Source organism: Mirounga angustirostris, unplaced genomic scaffold (assembly GCF_029215605.1).
Source record: "Mirounga angustirostris isolate CCGP_5_RB_7025 unplaced genomic scaffold, mMirAng1.0.hap1 SCAF_12, whole genome shotgun sequence".
Taxonomy (NCBI): Eukaryota; Metazoa; Chordata; class Mammalia; order Carnivora; family Phocidae; genus Mirounga; species Mirounga angustirostris.
In genome coordinates, this window is record NW_026991720.1 from 46933760 (window position 1) to 46960900 (window position 27141).

A 27141-nucleotide genomic window follows, 5' to 3' on the forward strand; every position below is an offset into this window, starting at 1 on the left:
TCAGTGACTCATTATTGCCTAAAAGATAATGACCTTTTCCTTAACCAGTGTGGTACCCAGTGTGCCTTGCCAACTGGACCTCCCATCTCTCTCTCATGGAGGGGGTCTCTCAGGTCAACACGTCTGTCACTGAGAGCCAGACCCAGGGTGGGTCAGCTGTCAGGAGATTCGTCTACTTGATAATCTGTATCTTGAAGGGCTGTTGTGAATAAGGCATCACCACCTCTCTCTTCATACTGTTTTTCTCAACTGAAGAAGCCAAGCTTGTTCTTCCTTCAGTGACCTGTTCGTGTCCTGCCTCCTTTACTGGGTCTTCTCTCCAAGTCCACCAAGTCCAGAAGCACATTTTCCTCCCCTGAATTTCTAGAGCTCTTCCTCTTTATAGCATGCCCATGGCACATTGCTCAGAAACTGCTTTGCCTTAATTAATGTCCTGCTCCCCCCTTATAGCAGAGCTATAAGCTTCTTCAGGGCACGGATCAGGAGCCCCATAATGCCTAACCTTAACCTAATCAAACTTAAGCTCTCATTTATCCCCAGTACTGATTCCTGAAATGCAGTATATAAGATATGATACTTCTAAAGAACCGGGCTTACCTATCCTTACAGTTTAGGTTCAGGGAGGACTTTTTCTGTAATGGGGGTTTATAAGCTAAGCCCTCAGGTGAGACAGCTTTCATGGAGAGCTTTTAAAAGCTATTGTTATTCTTATGGCATCTATACCGAGGCAGATAGAAGCAAAGGCATGGTGTCCGCTATCCTTAAAGTATCTTATTATTTAGATTGGATGCTGCTCGATGCCAAGTGGAGAGTGAAGAATCCCTCTCCACTATAAAGCAGGTGGTTAAAAGCTTGGAGAACTTGTTGGGGCGGGGGGGTGGGGGGGAGGAGAGTTTTTTCCAGTTCTCAGAGCTCAGTAAAGATGGTGTTGTTAGTGCTAGTTGCCAGCATGCTCTTGGTAACTGACTTATTCCTCTAAGTTAGTAGGAACTGTAGCTAAAATATGAACTGACAGGCCTCTTAACCCATCTTCTGGTGACTTAGCTCTGAGATGTCGGCCTGCCACTGCGTGGGAGGGAGATGCCCTGCAGCGGGATCCCATACCTACAGCAGAGAGCCCTCCCGTCTTTCCCTTTGAGAGCAGGTGACCAAGGTGTATGTGCTAAGAAGACGCTGTAGGCTGCTGTGGTTCTGGCTACATGTTACTCCTTGCACCTCTGGCTCTGTCTTGGAACACTTGAATTATTCATGACACACAGTGCATCACTACACACAGGCAAGGGGTGCTGCGGCCCCGGCGTAAACACACTGAGGGCCTTTGGTGTGAGAATGGCCGTTCTGTGGCTTTAAGAAAGAGCTGGTGCACCCTGTAGCAGAAAAGCCTGTAGATTCAGCTGTGTTCTTACCTCACTTTCCCTTCTGCAGTGACCTCACCCTGCCACAATGCTACTATTCATGCAGATGGAATGGACCACGGCATACAAAAGTTTCATTTAGTCACATAAACACGAATATTTAGCCTGTTTGATTAAAAATGAAAGCTAGATATTTGGCTTTCTGCAATTTGATGGGGTTGAGTAAGTTTTCTTTAAAAAATAAGTTTAATTTTAAAGACTAACCTTGAAAAGAATAGTAGAAAAAAAAAATCCCTCCCACTTTTTTTTTTCTGGAAAACTATTCCCTGGTAGGGTTACCCTCCTTTTATCCTTTCTTGTATCACAGTCCTTAGATCCCATAGAATTTTCTATTTACTGATAGAAAGTCAACCATAGAAAATATAGACACTGAATCTTTTTCTCGAAATACAGATCTAATTTTTAAAATTCCATTTATTTTCTTTAACCAAGCAATCCATTATGACTCTCTGAATGTGTATGCATGCATATGTATACACATAAATATTTCTGAGAACAAACTCAGGAAGTGCATGCCATTTGGTTGCTTTCAAGGCTATAATCTACTCGGGGTTGAAAAGAGGACTTGGAAAGAGGTTCCAAAGAATCCACCCCCCCCAAAAAACCCGTGAAATTATTGCTAATTTTAATTTCTCAAAAATATCTTCTTGTTGTTAATAAAAGAAGCCTAGAATGGAAGAATTAGGAAACAAATAAGTATAAAGAAGAAAATGAGTATTGCTCATGATTCTAACACCTAAAGATAACTTTCTGATATATTCCCTCCAATTGCGGTCTGTGTATGTGTGTGTGTGAGAGAGAGAGAGAGAGAGAGAGAGAAAGAAGGGACACATTGTGTCGACAGTATTATTCCTATTTTTTCCACATAGTATATCATTGTGATCTCCCGAGCATTTTCTTCTGACATTATTTGTGTTTTGAAAAGACGATTTTAATTGCTGTACACCCCTTGCACTCTTCCCTTATTATTGGGTATTTACATTATTTTCAATTTTCCAAACCACTTCCCCAGTACTTGAGAATAGCATTGCAGTGAATATCCTTGATCATAAATCTCTGAGTAGGCCTGAAATTATTTTCTTAGGACTAAGTCTTTTAGGTAGAACAAATATCCTCAAGGTTAACACCTTCAAAGGGCTTGGTACATCCTGCCAGATTGTTTTCCAGAAAGTGAAATCATATGTATGGCATATAATTGACATCCTCTTAGCCTATCTACTTTGGTATTAAGCATGTTCTAGAACAGCATCTCTTAAAATATTTTCTATATATATATATATATATATATATATATATATATATATATATTTCCTAACCTCTAATCATTTCTGACAACAAAAAAGCATTTTCCTTTAAAAAAAAGAGAACAGCATCTTAGTTAATAAATATACATGGACAAGAAGTGTTTGTCCTTTCCACTCCATCCCCACTGGCCCATGCTCAGTCCGCTTGTGCTATCTGATACTCCCCAGGCTTGTGGGCAACCAAATTGCTTCCCGTGTTAGCTAATGAGGAAGGCACCAAATCGCCTTGATATTTGGAAGAAACCTAGAGAACTGAATCCAAAATCTTTCATCCAAGAATATGCCATTTAATTCTCGATGAGACTATCAAATATTCCATTTCTACCCTTAAAAATTTCAGAATCTGCACTCAAACAGATGGATAATTGAAAAACTCTATAGGGATAATTGGGCCTATGCTTAGCACAGTCCTGAAAGCTGATGGAAACCTGAAATTTCATTACCTAATAAATTCGTTCCATAAAAATTAGATTTCAACTCATGACCATCAATTACATATTTAAAATGAGTATTTAATTTGATAATTATTATATGCTAATTAAGTGTAAGTGTAGCATGGAAAATATATCTTCTCTGTGTTTAATTGCCACATTGTAGAAACATTGAAATAAGATTTAATTCATATGTTTTAATCATTTACTAATTAAAATATAAATATGGGAACTACAAGCATCCCTAAACCCAATAAGAAAGAATTATATATCTTACATTAAGGCTCAAAATATATTTTTTATATTTCTTATGTATCAGACACCTATGGTATAGACTTAAAATGATCAACTTATAGCCATCCTCTTCTTTAAATGAAATTCATGAGTTTCCTTGTCAAAAATTCGCAGAGTGAAAAAGCAAGTCCAGACCATTCCATTCAAGATACCATTTCATAGAAAGCTTTAAAAAAAGCGAATTTAAACTATATTATTTTAAGAAACTCATTTATGCATGTTAAACAATTTTTTAGATATTAAGGAATGACGAGCTCAGATTTCATGACAGTGGTGACCTCCAAGGTGAGGTAGGAGGATGGAGTGTGGTCTAGAGCACATACATAGTTAGAAATGGCAGGTGATCTAGTTCTGGGTCTTTGTGGTGGGTTCATAGATATTTGTTATATCATTGTGCTTTACAACATACATGTGCATGACATATATTCTCATTTTAAAAATAAAAAGTTTATTTTCATTTGAAATGCTGTCTATTGCTATGACCAACAGTTAGGAAATATACTTGATCATCTGCATACATTGATTTATTATTATGTTTTGGGTCTAATATATCTAGAAAAGATACAGGATACTTTTTTATATCATGCACTTAAAAAAAAAGTGATTTGTTGCCAAGAATGACGTCAAATTTCAGCTTTTAGCCAACTTGTTGGCCCATTGGATTCTACTTCTGAGACATATAAAACTATTTATCTTGCACAAAAATCTGGCAACTGCATTAAACACTTCTTCTACTCATACTGATGTATTAGGTACCCTTAGCAACTTAATAAACACAAAATAACCTTAAAGATTGCCTTGAAAAACCAACTGATTCCATCATCACAGACACTTGTAATGAGATCTATAAAATGCAGATGACATTTGATAGAAATCAAAATGATAATTTAAAGTCTATTTAATACTGGCATCTATGGTCTTCTGTTTTAACAAAGGCAGCATGCAATAAACATATGAAAACTGATCAGATTTGACCAATGTACAAACTGCCTCCCAATTTGCAGTATCTAATGATTTCTTGTCCAAGAATAATTTCCTCCAAGTTAGTTCTGTTTAACCCACTTCTTCCTACTGTCCCTTTAAGCAGGTAGACCCTCTAAAGACTGGGTACCACCCAGTAGGGCTTGAAGCAGAGGAGGCAAGAGTGAGTCAGGTCAGAGGAGCGCCTTGTAAATCAGCCACATGCAGCACTGAGACATCCATCAGGGCGGTGTGCCCTTTCTCCACTGCTACAGTCATGAAGTCATGGGCCTGCCATGGGGCTAACATATTATTAAAATAAATCACTGGCCTGGAGACTTGAGTTTAAATGCCAATTAACTCATAAGTAAATGGGAAGAGCTGACTTGTCTCATCCAGATCACTGTTTGGGGAAGTTGCTGAAATTACCACTCTGTTGAGGCCTTGGTTTTCATAGAGGCTGAAATACCCAGAGAATAAGGGGCTAGCACATGCACCTTATAAAGCCAGATTTAGATTCTGTTTACAAATTCCCCCTCCCAATTTTCCTCCTCAAGGATGGTTGCAACTGGCTCAAGATAGCTTCAGTAGAAGCATGAAATTTCAAGAGCATTAAATCCTCATTGACTTTCAGAAAATATCATAGCCACCTGCTCTTTGATTGCTTTCTTTGTCCCTGCAGAGAAGCAGCTGTGACACTGGAAGGAAAACGGCACTGCGATTTTCTTCCCCTCTTTCATTGTGTTGCTTTTCAGGCAGCATCTCTCAGAGACACACAAGCTCATGATGTCTGGAGGGCCGAGAACTACAAAGCACTCTGAAATCCTAATTGCATGCTGGGGCATGGGCAGGCTTCTTTTCCTCACTGGCACGCTGTAGTAAGTCAAGTCTGTTTGAGTAGAGACTTCCTTGCTCAGCAGTATGTTCCAATGCCAAGTTCACTTGTTCCATGGATAATGAAGTCTCACCTCTCAAAAGCGAAGTTGACTCCAAAGCCTGCTCCAGGCATTTAGAAGAGTCTTCTCCAGAACTCTGAGATCCTTCTTGTTTCACAACAGTTAGCTTTAGCACCTTGTCTTCCTTGGCTAGGACACATTTTCTCCAGTTTCAAAGGGTCATGCTCAGAAGGCAGGCTCTGCCCTCAAAATCACCAGCTCTGGCTTTGAGGAAAGAAATTTCCCCTATCCACACATGTTCTGTCTCCTGATGACAAGAAGAGTTATAACTCGGATTTCAAAGGAGTCTTACACATCTATTTGCTTGTCTCATTCATAAAAATCCAAGATGCCCACAGATCTAGGGATTTACCACTACTTTTGGCTTATATAGATCTGGACTTGCAGAGACTACCATGAAAGCACCACAGGCCTTGCCTGTAGAAAAACAAAACAAAACACTACACTTCATCTCTTCACTGTCCCTGTTCCAAGTGACCTACAGACATGTTATTAAAACACGACCTATTAAGTCATTATTTTGTATTCTGCTTATCCAATGCAATCAGGTAACAAAGGATAATCTGAAGCCAGGCACATGGCCATAGGCCTAACTGGAATACATTCACTGACGCTGTCATATTTTTCTGGCTTTTCTCCTACAGGGACAGACATCATACACCTCTGTGAGCAGTGATTCTAAAGGGGTTTTCCTGATACCTTCCAGGATCTTCTCCATCTCCTCCATCCAGCTGAGATAGCTTATTCCTTCAGGGAGGGATGCTATTAACAAATTAAAGGGCAAAACTGGTAAACGAAGGCTGTTTTTCATGATCCATTACATGCTGGGAGGCTTTGATCTTCGTGTCATGCAAAGCAGGATCAAGCCATGCCTCACCATCATTTATAGCACAGGCCACAGGCAAAGTGTTAGCTGCCTGGCCCAGTGTCTTGCTCCTTGCCCAGAGGGAGAAACTGGGGGAAAAAATGCCTGGTCCTCCTTGCCTGGGTGTCTGGCTTCAAGTTAGGGTTTAAGAATGTGTGTGTGTCTTCTCTCTGCTCAGCCGTGGAAGCAGAAAGGTGAGTCCCTCCACCATGACATGTTCTAGACAGCTGCCTCCCAGCCCATAGGACATTGTTTCCTCCCTCACTTAAAGGGAATTGGCTCTAACTCCCTTGGGACAGAATTCTGCCATGCTGCAGATAATCGTCAAGTTGCTCAATTACTTTGCAGTTCTAAATGCTTCTTTCTTATTATGGGATTCTTTTTGACTTTACTCTTAATGAGGAGTGATTAATGCATTCATCATCTATTATAGAAATGATACTGCTGAAAATAAAATACAGACAATGAAAGACCACTGAACCTGCAGGCGCTGCTGTGTGCGCACTTGCGTGTGTGTGTGTGTGTGTGTGTGTGTCCCTTTTCCTCTTCCTCTCCATCTGACCTTCTTGTTCATATAAGATCATACACATTGGCAGTTCTCAGATTATTTACTTACAGCAGAAGTAAGAAGTTCCAGAACTGCCTCGGGAAAGAAAGTCTTATTTCTAACATGAAAAATGATAGAGAAGATAGAAGTTTAGAAAATAAGGTATTTAAAACAAACAAACAAACAAACAAACCCCTTATTTGATTTTTTTTTGAGAAAAAAAAAATCGGACTCCTTTTGAACTAGAACTGTTTTCTACACTGGAGCCTAAGGCTTCCAGCCCTATCAGCCCCACTGCGGCAGAATCCTAAGGAAGGTCTGTGGACCAGTAATGTGTTTTCTCGGGAGATTTCATTACTGAAAGAGCTCATTAGTAAAGACATTAAAATACGAATTACCTCATAAACTATTTAGTTGTGTACCCAGTGGGAGTGTATACTTACTAGGGCCTGAGCTTTTCACAAACAGAGCTCATCAATTAAGCTTCATTAGAAACTGAAGGGGTCTTAAAAAGATTGGAAAAGTCAGCGACCAATCGCAAAAGGAGTGGACAGGAAAAAACGTCTTCTGTAACATAACTGCTAACGGTCATTAGCAGTTTTTGGGGAGAGTGGGTGATTCAAATATTCCTGCCTTGGGCCGGAATCTCCTCAGGTTCAATGGTTTCTACACCAGCGTTCCTCACAACTTAATGTGCCTCTGAACCACCTGAGGATTTTAGGAACATGGCGGTTTGCATTTAGTAAGTCTGAGGTGGGGCCTAAGCTCCTGCATCTCCAGCAAGCTCTCAGGTGATACCAATGCTGCAGGTTGAGGGATCCCACTTTGAACAGCAAGGTCTCAGATTGTGTATATATAAGACAATTCAAGTAGCCTTCATGGTGTTAAAATGGGCTGCTCCAGATGGATGCCATGTTGAACATAATTTTCCTTGTTGCTCTATGTGGCGTGATAGAAGGAGAAAGTTACAGGCCGACTTTCCCTATAAGTGAAATTTCTTTTTCCTCATGTCACTAGTGAACTTATTTTTGCCAATATTCATGGTGAAACTTTCCCGTAACACTAAAAAAAGGTGGGCCCATTGTGAAAGCAGCTTTGACTCTCCTTAGAGACCAACTTCTAAAGGGAATTTTACAATGACATTTTTTTTTTTTTTTAAGATTTTATTTTTTTTTATTTTTTATTTTATTCATGAGAGACAGAGAGAGACAGAGACAGAGACAGAGAGGCAGAGAGAGAAGCAGGCTCCCTGCAGGGAGCCTGATGTGGGACTCGATCCCAAGACCCTGGGATCATGACCTGAGCCGAAGGCAGAAGCTTAACCATCTGAACCACCCAGGCGCCCTACAATGACATTTTTAATAGTCAGATGGAAGGGTAGAGATAGCTTTATATTCCCACTGAGCTAGCAAGGAGCCGAACTTCCTAAAGGAGCGCTCGTGCAGGCTCTCAGAAGATGTACGTGTTCTTAGGCAAAAGGGGAGAGCCGCAGTGTCCTGTGAGCATGAAAGTGGGAATCCTGAAAGCGTTGGACTGAGCTGTCCTCTCCGGCCTCTTAGAAAACAGCAGCATTTGCTGCCCCATTAAATTATGCCACTTCTGAAGAAAACCATCATCATTGTTTCAGTGGTCAGATCAAAGGCTGCAGGGGTAAGAGGGAAGTCTTTCTCTTGTCTAGACAGCTCCGAGCCAATGCTAGAGCAGTGATGTGCTCTGGCAGTGGGCACACATCTGCTCTGGGCCATGGGCTCTGCTTTGCCACAGTAGAAACGGGATTCTCAACAGCAGAGGCAACAGCCAGAGGCAGCGGTAAGGGGACGCCTGTTCCTTCTCAGCTCTCAGAATACAGCTGGGCACTTTGGGGAGGATCATGGCACTGCTAAAATAGGGACGACCGAAGCAGATTCTGAGCCTGAGCAGAGACTCACGCGGAGGGGCGCTGACCCGCTTCCCAAATTCCATGCTTTTCTCTAGACCACTGAGCACCTGGCTGAGAATACGGCCAAAGAAGAGCAAGTATCCCATCGGGTTATGGATGTAGACATAAGGCACATGAACCCCCTGGTTCCGTGGCTGTTGCTAACAACAAGGGAGGGACTCAGGACCCAGACTGCTTCCCTCCACCCCTGTTAACTGTCACACTTTCATTCCACCTCTGAAATACTAGTTAATGCGACTTAAATACTAGGTGTCTGCCAGAACTTGGTTGAAAGAGCTGTGTGGATGACACAATGACAGCTTTCGCCTTCCTCTGAAGAAGTGTGGGGACTAGGGTGAGGCAGGAGAGATGCAGAGGTTTAAGGGGATACTCATTCTCTGAGTCACACAAATGTGTTGGTGCAAGGTCACGGCACAGCCCTGACGGGGAGTGCTTTCTTTTTTTTTTTTTTTAAGATTTTATTTATTTATTTGACAGAGAGATAGAGAGAGAGCTCAAGTAGGCAGAGAGGCAGGCAGAGGGAGAGAGAGAAGCAGACTCCCCACTGAGCAGGGAGCCCGACGCGGGGCTCAATCCCAGGACCCTGGGATCACGACCTGAGCTGAAGGCAGCTGTTTAACCGACTGAGCCACCCAGGCGCCCCGGGGAGTGCTTTCTTATATTGCACCCTGGGTCTCTGGTCTCTTGTCCTAGCCCTGCTTTTAAGCTTCAGAAATGGGCCAATCTGCAAGCTGTGTTTATTAAGGGAGAGCTCTTTATCAAAAAGGCCAATACAGCGCTGTTAAGCTTTACTATTCCCACAGAGCTTCCACTGGAATTCGAGATCTGATTTTGCAAAGGGGCGAATCATGGGGTCTTGGTCAAGGTTTTGTTTAAGATTTCAAGATTTAAGTAAGCTTAAGATTACTTCTGGAAACTGTTATGGGCTGAATTTGTGTGTCCCTCCTCTGCCCCTCAATTCATATACTTAAGTCCTAACCTACAGTACTTCTGAATGTAACCATATTTGGAGATAGGACCTTTAAAGAGGTAATTAAGGTAATATGAAATCATATGGGTGGGCTCTAATCCAATATGACTGGTGTCCTTATAAGAAGAGGAGATTAGGACACAGACATACAGAGGAAGATCACATGAAGAGACAAGGAGAAGGTGGCGACCTACAAGCCAAGGTGAGTGACCAGGTACAGAGCCTTCCCCCAATCAGAGGAGCCAACCCAGCTGACACCTTGATCTTGAACTTTTAGTCCCCAGAGTTGCGAGACAGTAAATTTCTGTTGTTTAAGCCACCCAGTCTGCGGTGCTCTGTTATGGCGGCTCTAACAAACCAATACAGAAACAAATTAGTTTCCTAAGTGTTCTAATGTCCACTTCTCTGTTCTTTCTTTTTTCAAAAATATCCTTGATTACTATGGACAACTAGCCGTAGTACCTTAGGGTCTATTTTGTCATCCCAAACTCAACTCTCATATAGTGAAAGCCAAGCAAGAAAAAGCAATAGTCTGTGAGACTGGCTGAAAATTTCCCAAGTATATCATGATAGGTGAATGAAGGTTGCAGGAGTAGTACCTCATGTTTTAGGAATCAGATATACTTCCTAGGTGGGCAAAAATGTTAGAGAATGTTAGTGCCATTGATAATGAGGAGGAGTGAAGGGCTCGTTCTCTAAGAAGAAGTAAACACATAGGATTGCTTCAATTAGTCTAGTCCTCATAGGGGAGAGATTTAACCTTTCTCTAGGTCATCTCCATCACTCTGGTCTTTGGTTCCGATGTTAAAAAGAATCAATCAATCAAATGCTCAGACATAAAAAGGCACAATATATCAATCGAATGTGAGAATGGCACACTTCGGCGATTTTTAAGAGTTATGAAAATGTCAATATCTAAGTCGGTGGGAGATGCGTGCCTTTGCTAACGATGAATCCTGGGGACATTGATTTCCATGGTCACATGATCATCATTCCCCTGGTTTCTAAAACTAGTAATGGTGTGGAATGGTGGCTACCATCGAGCTCACAGTAATAAAAGAGAAAGTTCAAAACATACTTAATTCCAGAGGCATCGTGCTGTCATTTTAAAAAATTAATACAAATTGACGGATAAAGGTTCACTCTACAAAAGGCTGTACCAGGAATAAATCAGGGATAGGCTCCCCTCAGAGAGAAACATGTTTCCTTTCCTTCTCACTGAAGCCCGGTGGCTGCCTTCACAGCAAATAACAAACCCTATCCTTGGTAGGGGGTGGGAAGGGAGGCCTGTCCCATACCACTCCATTCTTTTCTCACCACACAGAGATAGACTCTTTCAGATACATTATAGAATAAAAGGCTTTTGTGGGCAGCCCTGGGAAAGTAACCATCTCTGACATTTCTCGTGAAGAAAACTGTGTTTTGAGTTCTGAATGACTGACTTTTAAACACACTTTGGGAACACCACTCCTGTGTGAGAGTGAGGCCTGCCTTTAATAGAATTATTTGCAGAAGATCCACCTTGGAGTTCCAAAGGCAGCACTGTAAACCTTTTGAAATCTGCTCAACCCTGTAGCGCTTTCGGTAACTCAACAACCTTTAGTCAAACAGAAATCAGTTAATTTAACAAGTGTGGAGCCAAGTAATGCGTTCATAATGTCTTCTCGGTCTTGAGAAGCTCAAAGCATAAAATCCACTTAGAATATTGTCCTTTTGAATTATTTTTCCGGCATAAATACCAAACTACATTTAAATAAATTTCAGAAATTACATACCAAATGATAATGGAAAAAAAAAATTTCTCCTTTTCTCCCAAACCATTCATGCCAACTTTCCAATTGTCTTTCTGTTTTCTAAAGCATTAGACCTTCTGGAAGGGTTTTCTACTGGTGAAGGATGAAGAAGAGAGTTTGGATTAACCCATTTTAAAGGAGATTCTGAATAGTCATCTGCAAAACTAGTTTTCCCTTTATTTCACCCACCATTTTACACAATTTCTAAAGACCTGATCTCAACCTGAGTCTCAGCACACATCAGAATAGTTTTTATTAAGAAGACCTTTCTCTGTCAGCCTGTCGAATCCTTCTCTTCCTGGATGGCTGGAAGATTTCCCTCACACAGAGTCCTATGACTGGCGTTTCCCAAACAACAAAGTACATCATAATCCTAGAAATGGAAGGACAAGTGGCTTTTGTGATAAGCAAAACCTCAATTGCACTTTTTGTAGATGCTTCCAGCAGAGGAAAAATAATAAACACAAAAGGGAAGTGGTCATTGTTTATAACTTCAGGGAATAAATGGCCAGGGATGAGTTTCATGAGATTTGATTGTACAATTCAGAGACTTGAATTTATATATGTACATAAGCATTTGCTGATATTTTCATTGGATCTGCCTAAGTCATCTGCCCCATAATACGCCTACAACTGCTTCCAAATTCTCTCACCTATTGGCACATAAAAGCCGCTTTTATAGAAGTCTCCAGTTTCCAGCCTACATATTGGCCGGTGATTTGCATAATCCTTAATACCCACGCCCCCACACACACCCCCCAATCCTTTTTTCAACCACCTAATGCAAACAAGATCTGGCTCAAGCTTTCCTAAACTAATCCATGCTAACACCATTTAGAAGGGAGACTATTCCGTGTAAGTTGGCACAGCCAAATAAGCTCCTCATTGTATAAACGGCAGTCTTAGTAGAAAGACATTAATGAATATGCCAGTGGGGAGAGCCCTCAGCTTCTCAGTTGCTTGCTGGACCCTAACGCTGGAATAACTGTGCGAAACTTGAATGTTTTTTTAACCAAGGTAGGAATTTAACTCCACCTCCCTGTCTGAATCCTAACAGCTCTTCAAGACCCAGATCAAAAGCAACAACTTCATGAAGGTTTGAAGATGGGCCTGACCTTCAAATTCTCCTTCCTAGCACCCAGTAATCAATGAGTCTCTCCTCTAAACTCAAGATACAGTTTTTTTGGTAATTTTTTATGTTTCCTACCTTGCCCATATATATGTTATTTAGAAGCTGACACTTTGTCATACCTCTTTGCAAAGTCCACAGCTGTAGCATAGTAAATGCTCCTTGAATCAATACATACGTCCATATATAAATTTTTTAAAAATGTTTTTTAACAGCTCATTTTTTAATGCCATTGCTTCCCCAACATCTCCAGGTTTTGGCTCACTCTGTTTAGTCTCCCTGGAAAACCCTCCCACTCCCATCAGTCCAATCTGCTTAGACCAGTGCCCTAAGTAGAAATTTCTGTGATGATGGAAATGTTCCTTATCTGTGTAGTACACCATGGTAGACACCGGCTAAATGTGGCTATTGAACACTCAAAATGTGGCTATTGCAACTCAAAACTGTATTTTAAATTTTATTTTATTTTGATAAAGTTAAAATATAAATGGCCACATGTGGGTAGTGGCTACTTTACTGGAGAGTGCAGGAGCTTCATCCATCTAAGAAGTCTTCCCTGTGGGCCTCTTTGGAAGCCTTGCCACCATCACCCTGCAGGCAAATTAGGCACATGCTTTGTACGTGTCTTTATCCTAACGTTTATCACAATACACTCAGTTGCCTATTTATTTACCTGAGTCTTGCATTGGACTGTAAGTTCCTAAGGGCTTGAGTTATGTCTTATTCACAGTTTGATCCCCCAAAACCAAGTACAATATTGGCATTTTGGAGGTGCTCCATAAAGATTTTTGAATGAAAGGATGAACAGATGAATGGAACGCTCAGTGGACTGGTAAAGACATTGCTTTATATGTAATAAATCTACAAAACAGATCTCTTATAACCAAGTGAGCTGAGAACGAAGAGATTAATGGTGGTGATGTGACAAATTATCTTTGTCTGAGGAACATGCACAGCTTTTTAGCTTATCTTTCCTTAAAAACACAGGCGCTGTCTTTGCATAACTGGAACTTAGGAACAACCGTCTTGTAGAGCCCCTGGTCATTAAGCCATGACTCTGCCCAGACTTGCTCTTTAAGAAAATTCCCAGGAGATAAAGTTCACTGCAATGATGGAGTGAGATAAACATGCTTTTGCTGTGATCCCATGTTCTCACATACCCCATACTGGCCTGCAGAACAGCTGGACTCATTCATCAGATTTGAAAATAATCAGGTCTTCACACTCTGTTATCACGGGTATGGTTGTTCCAAAGGGTATGCTGGCAAAGAGCCTTCTTAACCATGTCCTGGAGACTCAACTACCTTCACCCAAGGGACTGAGGGACTCTTTCTCTCCTTCACTAGCGCTTCTTCCAAATGCACTCGCAGAGCATAAGGGATGCTCTCATTCAAACCAATAATGATTCTAGGTGTTTTGGAAAAAATTAAATGCCAGAAGTTGGCATGGCACAGCTCGTGTCATTTTAGGGTACACAGCTGAGTCTCATGGCTAGACAAATTCCAAATATTTGTATAATTTAAAGTAATTTGTACAGACATAGTAAAAGTCTATTTTAGGCAATGGAATTTAATATATATTTCTTGGTGAGCCTTTGGTCTTTTGTGTAATTTTAGCTCTGATATTTTCATGTTATAAAATGTTTTCATATTCATATGTTTGTGAACTAACAAACCATAAAACAATAACATGTGTTTGAAATATGAAAATATGCCACGCTGAACTGTTTTCTAAAATAATTTTTTAACTATTTTAAAACAGTTTTTAAAGTCATCTTCATTTTTACATCTTTCAATTAATTGGTGAATTCGAAGCAACAGCTGTATAATTCCCATGGGTTTCTATATCCAAGTATCTATTAAGAGCACAGTAACTTAGTGCATTATTCAAAACTAGGAGTTAAATTCTAGAACTGAGTTTACCACAACTTTGCTGAATGATCAAAGGTAAGGTACTTAATCTCTCTTAGTTTCAGTTTTCTATGAGACTATGGACTTTGTACAAGTATGTTTTAAACATCATGAATTAAACCAATAAAAGAAAAAGAAGTACCCTTTGAAGCAGGAAAAAAAAAGGGGGGGGGAATAGTGAGAGCGAGAATACTATGTGCCAGGTACTGTGCCAAATGATTGCCCTGTATTACCTCATTTAATCCTCAAAATAACTCTCTAAGAGAGGCCCTACCATTGTCCCCATTTTAAAGGTAAATAAATGAAGAACAGAAAGGTCAGGCAACCAGGTCATGCGTCTAGGATTTGAAGTCAGACAGTCTGATTCTCGGGTCTTTGCTCTTAACCAGTGCTCCATTCTGCTACTCAAAGAGAAAAAAAAAAAAAAAATTAAAAACCACCTTAGTCTTAATTCCAGTTGGGAGCTATGGCTCCCAGGAGGGACTAGCTTGATAGTCTGTGTGAAAGGTGTGAAAATGTTCTGCAGATCTTAAAATATGGGCTAGAAGTCATTATTCACATTATTGCTAACGACAGAGATCTGATTTTTTCCAGTTTAACATTCAAGGTTTCAAATATCAAAAAATAACCCTCAAATTCCATAACTGATAGCAATTTGAACTTCTGCCCAGGCACAGATTGGACCTGCATTTGCTACAGCTCTGGGTGGGGCTACAGCAGTCAGTCTGGCCCTCCATTCAGGGTCAGGATTACAATTTGGTTCTGTTCTCAGCTTTTTGCCCTGGGTGCAGGAAACGATGTCGCACAAGCAGGGGTTTGGAGATTCACAACAACAACAAAGCTAGGCAAAACCCCTCAGGAACGTCAAAGGCCTACCGTTAAAAAAAAAAAAAAAAAAAGAGGCCTAGTGCATACATTGACGCTGATAATAAATATTTGCCAATTGATTCTCTGGGCTTCCATGTTTCCACCCCTACTAGAATCCAGTCACCACCTTGTTTTTAGGTTGCCAAAGCATGGAAGGGTCAGACCCCAAAGCTAGGTTTAAATCCTTGGTCTGTCATTTGCTGGTTGAATGATCTTGGGTACTATCCATCAGTTCATTTGCCTGTAAAAACAGGGATATGATTTTTATAGGATAGGTGTGAGAATTAAGTCAGATAATACATGGAAATGCCAAGTGTAAGTGCTTTATGTACAGTGCCTTGTTAAGTCCTCACTACATGGAAATCACACAGTTAATATGGCCCATTATCAGCACTCAATGCATGTTTGATATTATATAATTAATTACTCATATTCATTCATCTGACACAGGGATATTTTGTGCCAACTATGTGCTAGGTGTTCAGAGCCCTCCCTTTGGGGAGACTAGGCACTAGCGAGGAGGTCACAGTCTGGTTACCAGAAGACTCACTCAACCTTAAAATAATACTCCATTAATGTCACCCCATGGGACTTAAGCTCTTTTATATTCTCTGTTTAACTTTCTTGCTTGAGAATGGAACCAGCGACATTTAACCATCCAGTCATGATGATAAAGTTTAATCAATATAAATCCATCTACTTACATAGTGACTGGTGAAATAAAATGGTCAGAGGCTGATTTCTCATAAATGGGATAAGAGCAGGAGGCATAATATAATCCTACCTCAGGTAATTGTGAAAGACACAAACATATCTTCAGTTTATTTAAGATACTCAGGTATATATTTAAATAGACAAAGGCTTGGCTAGATAAACACAGAAAATGTGGAAGAGCCACAGTTATACTCCTAGGGAAGCCAATATTTTTATAATAAATAAGCTGAATAACTATAAAAACCAGAAAACTTAAGAAAAAATTTTAAAAACCCTCAAAACACTGTGCTTCCAAGCAAAAGAGTCGTGTAAACAAAACGAAACAAACCCCAAAAAACTACTGAATATATTTTAAAGTATGCATTTTAAGGTCTTAGAAACAAATGTATAATGAGTAAAGTAAGGTAGGAAAGCCAGCGAATTAATAAGAATTTGAAAAATGCAGTAGAGGGAGGACAACCTGCTCTATCATTTTCCCCCTGGATTCCAATACTAACCGTAATTAAGAAAAATTGCTGTAAAGTACAGAAATGTATCAAAGACAAAATTCAACTAGCCAACAAATATAGAAAAAGACTTGCAACATGACCCATAATGTAAAAAATGCAAACAAAAACTGGCAAAGATTTTGTTAAAAGGTGATAATGCTCGGGGTGCCTGGGTGGCTCAGTCGGTTAAGTGTCTGACTCTTGATTTCGGCTCAGATCATGAGATTGAGCCCCATGTTGCGCTCCATGCTCAGTGGGGAGTCTACTTGAGATTCTCTCTTTCCCTCTCCCTCTGCCTCTCCCAACCCCCCCAGCACGTTCTCTGTGTCTGTCTCTCTCTAAAATAAATAAATAAATCTTTTTAAAAAATTAATAATGCTGAACACTTCTGAAAATGCTGTTAGATATCCTCTTGTATTAAAGATAGAAATGAAAATTAGTATAAATTTTAAGAAATTTGGCAGTATATATATAAAGACGTTAAAATGTTTAATTCTCTTTGACCTGATAATCCTAATTCTGGGAATCTATCCTAAAGAAATAATCAAAGATATAATTAAATAATTTCAGATCAGGTTTTTAAAATTTATTTTTATAATCAAAGGGTTTTTTTCTAGTAGAGAAAATCTAAATATCTAGAAATAGAAATAAGGGAACAGTTAAAATTTTTATGTGACACCCATAGGATAAATCATACAATTATTAAAATGTTTTCAAAAGACACTTGATATGGGAAAATGCTTATAATATGTGAAACTTTTTAAAAATGGGATATAAGGTGTATATTCAGTATGAACCTAATTTTTGATATATTACATATATGAACAGGGAAACAAGCAAAGAATATTTTCATTTTAACATATCTCTAAAAGTTTGCCACTACATATTAATTTTTGACCAAAAGTACATTGGAATTCGTGAATTTATTTATTTATTAAAAGATTTTATTTATTTGTTTGACAGAGAAAGAGAGAGCACAAGCAGGAGGAGAGGCAGAGGGAGAATCAGACTCCCTGCTGAGCAAAGAGCCCCACGTGGGGCTCGATCATGACCTGAGCCGAAGGCAGACGCTTAACCATCTGAGCCACCCAGGCGCCCCTGGAATTTGTGAATTTATGTATTAAATAAAGTACGATAGTCTTGGGCCTACACCAAGGGGATTTCAATACTGAAGTATCAAAACACCTTAATATAATGAGGCTCTCAGAGAGTGGCCCTGGTGTGCAGAGCCGAGTGGGGCAGAAGAGCCTAGAAGCCACAGGACCAGACTGAGACCTCAAGTACCATGGAAACACGGGTGCGTTCCTGTGCCAAGTGCCACCTCACCTTGTGGAGGTGCCACACTGGGCCTAGAGGGCTTGTGCTGGGCTCTCTGCAGAGCTGCACTTCGCTGTGGCTGGCAGATTCCCAGGTACCAACCAATGCAGGGATTTGGGGAGTTGTGGGAAAGATTCTAACCTGCTCAAATCTCTCTCCCACCCATTTGTCATGGGTCCTGAAATTCTATCACTGTGAACCAATCATCTAAGTTAAGTCCTACCTTATCCCTGGAACTTAAAAAAAAACAACAACACAAAAGCCCACAGTGTGGGGTAATATATTAATTCACAGTAACATTCCCACCTAAATTAGTTGATCAGACTTCCCCCTGTTCATTCTATCAACAAACATTTCCTGGGCACCTAGAACATTTGGGAGAGATGCCAACCTGGGGACAAGGAGCTGAATCCATTTGGCCTCTGTTCTCTAAGGAATCACAGGCTGTTTGTGAGGCCAGAACGCAGACAACGACACATAATGAAGCTCCACAAGGCAGAGATAAACAAGGTACAAATGGAGTCTACCCTTGCAACAGGCGTGCTGAAGAACTGTGCCTTACCTGAGGAAGTTGAGAAGACTTCATAGGAAAGGTGCATTTGAGCTGAGTCTTGAAAAAAAGAAGAAAAAAAAGGAGCAGTGGAGTTTGTAGAGGCGAAGGAACTAGAACAGGAGAAGCAAGGCAGCCAGAGAGAACAAGAAGCCTCCAGGAAGGTGCCAGCCTCCTGGGAGGGGCTCTCAGAGAGTGGCCCTGGTGTGCAGAGCCGAGCGGGGCAGAAGAGCCTAGAAGTCACAGGACCAGACTGAGACCTCAAGTACCATGGAAACACGGGTGCGTTCCTGTGCCAAGTGCCAACAGGGAGAAGGATGTTCCAGGAAAGGGTGCAAGTGAAACACCTGCCAGGTCTGAAATTCTAGCCCAGGGAGCTGCTCCTGCTTCCTCTTACACTTCAGCTCCTGGCCGTCTACTGGAATCAGGTTACGGCCTTGCTTCTCTGGTTGCGCTTTCAAGCTCCACAATCCAAGGCCACAGTTGGGTGAAAATCTCGTCCTCCTTAAACACCTCTTCTGTTCTGGTGACTGCGAATACCATTTCAAAATACAAATACTTGATGTTTAGTTTTATTGTGTGGGACTTAACTACTCTGAGAACCTGGCAATTCATCTTATTCCTACCAAGGCAAACACAACAGTCATATAGTACTACAGTTATCGTAGTACAGCTGGCTTTTCAAACGAACAGGGGACAAAAAAGACAATTTTAAAAGGATACAAGTAGGGAAAATAGACTCTTCATTAGTTTTTCACTCGAAGATTAAATTCTCCCTTTTATTTTTTAAGAAAAGAAAAATCCCCAAACTTTAGGAAAACATTACTTCTTCCATCCACCCCCATGTCCCACCTTCCATCACCCTCAAGGCACAAATTTTCTGACAGATTTTCTGTACTTGCCACATAAAATGCCAAATCGAGGCAGAGCCATCAGCCTAAAGTGCAAAGCAAACTTTCGTTATTAGTCGTGCTGGCAAAAATCTTGGAAAGATACACAAATTCCAAGAAAAAGACCATTGCCAAAAGCAGAACTTCCCTGTACCAAGATTTGTAAAATTTCCTTTTTTTCCCCCCTTGGCTATTCTGACACAAGCTGAACTTATTTGCACAATGTTCCAAAGCAGACAGGGACACACGCACACGCACACGTACACAGATACACAAAGAAGACATGCCTGAAAACTGTCTGAGGGGGGGTATTCCGAACCGGACCATGTGCGGTGTCCTTGCCCAGATGCATCTGACTTCAGGCTTGGGAACATTAAACAAACACAAAAACAAGACCCGGCAATGCGCGTGCTGGGCTGGATGACAGAGGCGGCGAGCAAATATTGGGATTGTGTTTCACCTATTGCCATGGTTACCAAAACAGGGTGGATACTGACAGAAAGAGAAAGAAATCAAACTGGGAAGACAATGCGTCCCAGGAGAATGTCTGAATGTGTGTATGAAGAGCTTGCTGGGGAGTGTGGGGGGGGAGCCAAGAGAAGAGATCGGATGGAAAGGGGTGTTTCAATACCCCTTTGTGTTGTGTAAGCAGCAATCTCAGCCAACGCTCTGCACTGGCACAATACAGACCTCCGAAGGCCCGTGGAAGATCCACACGGCCCAAGGAACACACAGAGGAGACATGGGAAGTTTAGTTTTGCTTGGTGGCAGACAAGATCGAGGCAGTTTGTCCTCAGCACCAAGAGATGAAATACTCGGTGTGCATCCACACTCTGGATGATGATTAAGAATAGCTTAGTGGTATCAGAGAGGGAGACCACCAGAAGAGACTCTTAAGGACAGGAAACAAACTGAGGGCTGCCAGAGGGGGGCTGGGTGGGGGTTGGGGGGTTGGGGTACTGGGTGATGGGCCTTAAGGAGGGCACGGGATGGAATGAGCACTGGGTGTTATATGCAACTGATGAATGACTAAATTCTCCCCCTGAAACTAATAATACACTATATGTTAACTAACTTGAATTAAAAAAAAAAAAAGAATTGCTTAGTGGTATCATGTCAAGACCCCCCCACCCTGCCCCAGTCTCAAAAAGAATTATAGAGAATTGGGCCCATTCCTTTGGGCAGTCTGATGGTTAGCTTCAATTCCCAGTTGACATGATATAAAAGGGAAAAGCTGAATGAACCTCTTCTCCCAGGTACTTTGCCTCGCTAACCAAACTCAGAAAACACTTCAGGACATACTCCTCTTAGAAAGTTCGCTATCACAGCAGCTAGCAGATGGCTTTCCCTTTCAGCTCCTGAATGACACGTGGGGAGTGCAATTCCATAAACTTGAAAATCCCGAAACTGAGTTTTCATTCCTCTTCTTTCTGCTAATTAGCTATGTGACCTGGGACAAGCTATTAACTTGAACTTCAGGCCTTTTTTCTCAAAGGGAATGAATTTTGCTAAAATAATTCCCAAGCACCTTTCCTTCTTTGGAATCTAGTGATTCATAGGCAAATGATAATCTCTCAAATTCTTATTTTCAAAACAAATATAATCAAATGTATAATCCCATGTATTTGAGGTTCCGATCAGCACATGGAATGTAATTCTGTAGGAATTTATTCTGTTCTATAGAAATAAAAACAAATGGTTGCTAGCTCTTATCAAGGATCTCATAACTGAATTATTTACATTGCCAAAAAAGTGGCATGATATATCCCTAAATTTTAAACTTTCTATAGTTTAAATGGGCAAAGTGGCAATGGCATATGGGAGGGTATACTTTCAGTCAACAGAAAGGAGTTGAGACTTCTATTTGCTGTTAGAGAAACGCTGCTACTTTTAATTCTTTAATAACCATAACTAAGCTCAAATTCACCATTTGTCCTGGCCAGACAGAAATATGAATCAGGCTTCTCTCCTGTGTTTAGCCGATGAGAACTACAGAATCTAATAGGCATAAGTGAATAGGTAGCTGGGCCTGAGCTATTAATTTGAGCCTCATCTTACTTTTACTGCTGAGTTTTGTTTATGTAAGAACTTGCTTCTACTCAGGGCAAGTTACCATAGGGATACCAGGGATGGCATGATAAAGAGGAAACGGGACAAAACCCACAGAAGACTTGGGTGCAGGGCCTGGTTATGCCACTGGACGACGCCAGAAAAGCCACTTAACTTTTCTGTGTCTATGAAATGCAGATAGTAATATTTCCCTGTTGACCTTACAGGGTTGCTACGAGGCTCCAATGATACCTGAATACAGAAGGCTTTGTAATTTGGGAAGGGCTCTATTAATAGAAACCCATAGGGTGATCATCCCCCTCCCTGCCCCCCACTGGCAAATCATCATGGTTTAGAGCCAAGACCAAGAGCCCAATGCCTGCGTTCCCATCCCAACACATTTTACCAGCTTGTATGTTCTTCACTGGTTACCTAACTTCTCAGGTTATTCATTTGCAAAATGAGATTAAGAGTATCTCCCTCATGAGATTGATGCGAGGATTAAATGAGAAAACATAAGATGCTTAACATAGCTTCTGTCACATATACAAGTGCTTAATTAATGTTAACAGTTATTATTTTCTACCAGGGTGTTTTAAGAAAGCAAAGTGCCTTTAGAACGAGACCCATCACTCATGTTAGTGAGGGCGTAGATTTTTGTTGCTGTTTTTGTTGTCATGGAATCTTACATCAGTCCTACTCATCTGCCTATGGGACAGTGGTTTTTCGTAGCAACAAGGGAGGAGGATTCTGAGAACAGTGGCCACCTTGGCTAAGGCCATCCTCCTGTTGTGATCACTGGTTACAGGGACACATGGCTGCTGGCACGGTTCAAAAATTAATGAGAGTTTCTTTAAAGTCAACAGTATTTCCTGCCTCACCACAAAGCTTCTGAGAAGCAGACAGCTTATTCATTCACTGTTTTTTTTTTTTTTTTTTTTAATTCCTGGACTTTTAGGAAGTGAAACCGGGGGTGATTAAAGCAAATAGGCAAATCGCAGAGCAGCATTTCTCAAGAGTGCCCGGGAGATGTTACCTGGAGACTGTCTTTTCATGTGTATAAACTTTCCAGGCAGCTCCATATGGAGCCAGGCTTCTCTGTGATTTATCTGTTGGACAGTGGGTGGCCAAGGGGCACCGTAGGCAAACAGTTATCCAGCTCGATAATTAGGGAGGGGAAAGGCAAACACAAACACACCCAGGTTGACATTCAAAACAAAGTGGAGATTTAACCACGGATTGTGCACTATACCACCCTAGTTCTTGTCTGCCCATCTGCCAGCAGAAAACCAGGGGCCAAGAAAAGAAGCACTGTTAGTAATTTATCAGTACAGCTGATGAAAAAAGCATCATGCTGGGTAGAAACGTGACGGTCTGAACTGGGGGCCCAGCTTTGGGTTGAAATGATGGCTTGATTTCCCTAAGTGTTTATTTGCCTCTGGTGTCCTTACTTGTGAAATGAGGAATTTGGGCAAGGTCTTCACTAAGTACCTTCTACCTCTAAAAGCCTTTGACTTTCCAATTTTTTTTGTTTCACTCATTAATGCACATATTTATGTATCTATTCAATAAATTGTAAACCTAACTATAAATGAGATATTGACAAGTCAACAAGTGAAATACAGCACAGTTAGCCTATCACAGTGGAAGAAATAGCATTTAGTATTGACCCTTCTCAGTTCCTAGGAGGTCAATGTTATTCCAACTTCTATTTTCTAAGTAAGAGATATATTGCTTTTCTCTCAAGGAAGAAAACAAAACAAAACATGCCAGATGTTTTTTCCAGATATGCTTCGAAGAAATCAAATGTAGTCAAATACTCTTTCTTAGTTGATTACTTAGCTTAGCATTTATCTCGTTTAATCCTCTCCTTCTGAGCCCCACCCTTGCCCCTTACTCACTCCATCCCACCCCCACTTCCACTGCTACTGTTTGGTTCCTTCTCCTTATTTTAATTCAACTCAACTCAACTAATTAAATTCAGCTCTCATTCATGGGGCCTTTCTTAGTACAAGGAACTTCCATGATGCAAGGATTATCTTCAAGGAGCTCCCAATCAATCGAGTAAGGGGGGAGACACACATGTAAAATAAGAAACATCGAGATAAAAATGTGTTTGGAGAGAGAGGCAGTGAAGCTCAATCAGTCAGGGAGGCCACAGAGCTCTGGTTAAACCAAGGGGGGCATTTGGTACTAGCAACCACCCCTCGTCTTTTCCAGGTTATCTGGAGGTCTAAACCCCTAAACGGAAGGTCCTTGCCATCCTTAGCTCCCATTTCTTTGTAAATATAAACGAACCCTGAAGAATTTGATATATTGCTGTTACTTGGAAGCTGTGTGATATTTTTATCTAAAGGATCAATATTGTGATGAAAAAGATTTGTCGGTGGAGTCTGAGATGTTAGCCTTCACTATGTGATGTATCGTCGGGCCAGTTTTTTAACCTCTAGGAGCTTCAGTTGTCTCAACTATAAAATGGGGACAACAGCCCTGTCATGGCGCTGTCCTGAGGGCAAAATCAGGTCTCGGGTGTATGTACCTTCTTCTTAGTATTAATCAACACTCTCTTCGCTTCCCTAACTCTGTCTAAACTGAAGGTGAATCCTGGGCAGAGCCGCCTCAGCCCTCTCTGGAAAGTTGTTCATATGCCATCCTTCATTTTAGTTGGTTTCAGTATGATAATCATCTCAACATTACTGAGACACAAGACAGGCGTATGGACAATTCCCCCTCCCCGCCCCCCCCCCCGCCCCCCCATTTAGCTTCCAACCCTATTACTGGCCTGAAAAAAAAAAAAAAAGAAAGAAAAAGGAAAACCTCTTTTAAAGCTAGATAGAAATGAACACAAATCTATGTAACTCTGAAGATACCATATCCACACCAATACAGAATCGCTCATGCCCACGAGAGGCTAGAAATGTGTCGCAGTCTGATTTAAATTCCCTTACCCTCTCTGTCTCCTTCTTCCTCCCCTTTTCCATTTTTGTCTGCTTATCCCCCTCATTTTCTCCCTTTCCCCTTCGCATGTCAAAAATGTCCATCAGTATCCAGGGAACTTCCTTTCTAGCAGACCCCATTTTCATGGAAGATGCCCACCAATCCCAGGAATCTGGGAGGAAGAACCCATTGTTTTGGGTGGTTAGAAGGATGGAAAGCTCTCACAGCTCTGAGTCTGCTTTGACCTCCAAAACGAAATCCAGTATGCATATATTCACTCGTATAATCATGAAGCCATATGTTTGTCGGCTAAATTCTTCAGAAAAAGAATCCATAAAACTCAATTATAATCTGCCAGAATTATGACAGAACCGGCTCAGACAGACGTGACTTGAGTACACTGAAGTCCAGTGCTTGATGTCCATATACATTAAATCATAAGAAGAGCACTGTGCTACTTGATTTGGATATCCCGGATTAATACACTGTACAGCTTATTGGGGACAGCTATTTTGCTCTCTTCCACAATAGAAATGACCAATTTGTGGCAAGAAAGATGGATGCATCCTACTGAGCAATCACTAGTCGAACGGCTTCTAACAAAGCTGTACAGTTAAAGCAATACTGGCTTAAGATTTGTCCACCTCCAGGACCTCCAAGTTTCACCAGAGATGCAGGATGATGGCGTTTGTCAGTGGTCAATAGAGAGTGTGAAACAGACACTCTGACACCAATGTCCCCAGGAGAATAGGTCTGCAGTGTTGTGGTGTGGGCGACACCCTCCCTGGCAGCTCTCTGGTTTCTCCTGTGCTCTGAGAACACACCCCGCAGAGTGCATTCATCACAATAGCCCATGTGTGACCTTTGGAAAAGTCCTTGAAAACAGTGAAACAGGAGTCTTAGTTGAAATCTGGAATCCATTCCAGTCTTACACAGGAAGAAAATTAGGCATAGAACAACAAAGCCCACAGTTCAGAGAAACCTGGGGAGGCTCTGGCTGACATTAAAATCACGGAAGATTTTTTTTTTCTCCATCACTTTGTATTTCCTAAAAGCTTTTCATCTGAGCAGTCCAAAGCTGCTAGAAAATACTGTACAGTTAGTAGATGGCAATAACTGGTTTCTCCAGTGAATAAAGCAAGTGGAATGAGAATAGAAATGCTGAGTAATGTATTAAAAGCCGATTACTAAACACTTTTCCAGGCTATTAAGTAAATGCTATTTCTCCAAAATGTAAGTGGCCAATACCCCCATTTTCCCCCTTGGAATAACGGATTGACAATAATGGTGTCAGGGGTGGGAGCCTGGGACAGAGAGAATAACTATGCTCCCTAAGCCCTAATTCCAAGATAGAGTTCATTAGCCCAGACATCATGGATCTGGAAATATTCATCCATCGACCCAGAGCATGAATCAGCAGAGTCGTGTGCTTGCTCAGTAAATTTAACTCGACAAACGTTTGTGGGGTCACATGATTTTATAGGTACAGACCAATTTCCTTTTGCCTCTAGCTGATATTATTCACAACAGTTGGCCATATCATATGTTTTTCTTTCATATATATAAATAATTATAAACCTGTACTCCCTTTGGAAACGTTCTCCTTCTTTGCCAGTAAGAAGAGGAGAGGTAGGACATTTCTGAATCAAGTGGTGGCATATAATCCCGTGAAAATCAATTGGCAGGGAAATTTGGTTTGGAACTGTGTGTAAGAATCCACCTAAAGTTTGTCTGGGAGGTCCCTCAAAAGGGATACAGACCCCAAACCAAACAAGATGATTCAGAAATAATCCAGCTGAGCATCTGATGCTCAGACCCAGAACACTTATTCATAAACATGAATAACTTAATTTTGTTTTTTTCTTAAGTACCTTAACAGTTAATTTTTTATTTTCCTTAAAAAAAAAAAAAAGTAAATGGCATTACTCTGGTCTCCAAAACAGATGCCAATTTGAACTTCACTCTGCCAGCAAGTATTTGGTTTGGCTCTGCAGGGCTTGAGTTGAAAAAATATTTGCCAATTCCAAAAAGATTTAACGAGCTTTGCTGAAGATGCCAGTGCCATCTGGCATGTCACAGGGACTGTGGCACGGCAAAGAGAACTCTCTTAACCACAGATTTTATTTGCCCAAGGTAGCCAACACTGGGAATTCAGGCGCTTCCTTGAATCAAGGAGCTGAAAGACAAATGAGTAAAATTTCCAAGAGAAAGTGACCAAAGCAGGCGTCAAAAAAACTTGCTGCCATTGAAAATGAAGTCAACTGGTTTTGGTGGCTGATTTTCAGAAGCGTCAATAACATCCTCATACCAGCCACCAGACACAGTCCCCAACGCTGTCAGTCAGGAAACCAAATAAATCCCCGAACTGTGGCAAAGCCACCCTCATCCAATATCAGATACTAACAACTTTGCTACAGTGTATTTTGTTGCCATCTGATACCTTACTAATTGTGGTGCCAGAATTTAAATACATGAAAACCCAACGACCTACTTCAAGTAACTCTACTAAATACAACCAGCAAATTTATTTTATATTGCAAAGATGGACATGCATTGCTTTTATTAATATTTAATAGGATATAATGCATAAATCTTTCACTGTGATGGGAAAGACTGAACTGACTGCACATAAATCTCAAATGTTAAAAGTCACTGAAGGTTGTCACCTGAAATCACGTATTTCAGTAAGAGGTGCAATTACCCTGCATGAAAACAAGGCTGTGATCCTTTGAATTAGTGTCACATCTGACAACTATAACAAAAAATGAAAAATATTTCCATGCTAGTGTGTGCTTAAAAATCACATGTCTGTTTTC

General features: G+C 40.9%; 1 protein-coding gene across 10 annotated transcripts in view; it reads right to left on the bottom strand.

Annotated features, from left to right (window-relative positions):
• Nucleotides 1-27141, bottom strand: part of CREB5 (cAMP responsive element binding protein 5) — a 406577-nt gene that overhangs the window by 76918 nt on the left and 302518 nt on the right. The gene's annotated exons all lie outside the window — the stretch shown is intronic.